The following is a 604-nucleotide window of genomic DNA, read 5'->3' as shown; positions in this document are numbered from 1 at the left end:
GGGGTAATCGGGATGGGTTTGTCAGAGGCAGTGTGATTGGCACAGGATAGAGCAGGGTTTAGGGCTGTTGTACATAGGGTTGCTATGAGTCGCAAGTGACTCGATGGCATATAACAACAACAACAATTGTATCTCACAGAAATGTACTACTGTACAGACTTCTCTGTTCTGCCATTCAAGAATGGGAGTAAGGCCAGAAAGTGTGAAGACAGGAGGCTAACAGTTGGGAAAACTGAAGCCATTATATGATATATATATATACTATTTTATATGTAAATAATGATTTAAAATTATACATTTAAATATGCATATATTATGTTGTCACACACTGTTGAGTCCACTATGACTCATAGAGACCCTATGAACAATAGCTGTGCACCTTACCCTATCCTCAGTTAACCTAATCATCTCAACATACCTGACTCCATTGCCTCAGTCACTGAGTCAATCCATCTAATCTGCGGTCTTCTTCTTCTTTTTCTGTGCTGTCCCTCTACCCTTGCAAGCAAGATGATCTTTTCCAAGGACTGGTCCCTCATGGCAACATATCCAAAGTATGTGTTATGGAGCTTCAAAATTTTATCCCCAAAGAGCAAAGTATATA

Source organism: Elephantulus edwardii, unplaced genomic scaffold (genome assembly GCF_000299155.1).
Source record: "Elephantulus edwardii isolate Elephantulus edwardi_28Jun2011 unplaced genomic scaffold, EleEdw1.0 scaffold00362, whole genome shotgun sequence".
NCBI lineage: Eukaryota > Metazoa > Chordata > Mammalia > Macroscelidea > Macroscelididae > Elephantulus > Elephantulus edwardii.
The sequence above is the reverse complement of the archived record's forward strand: the minus strand, read 5'-3'. Positions refer to the sequence as shown.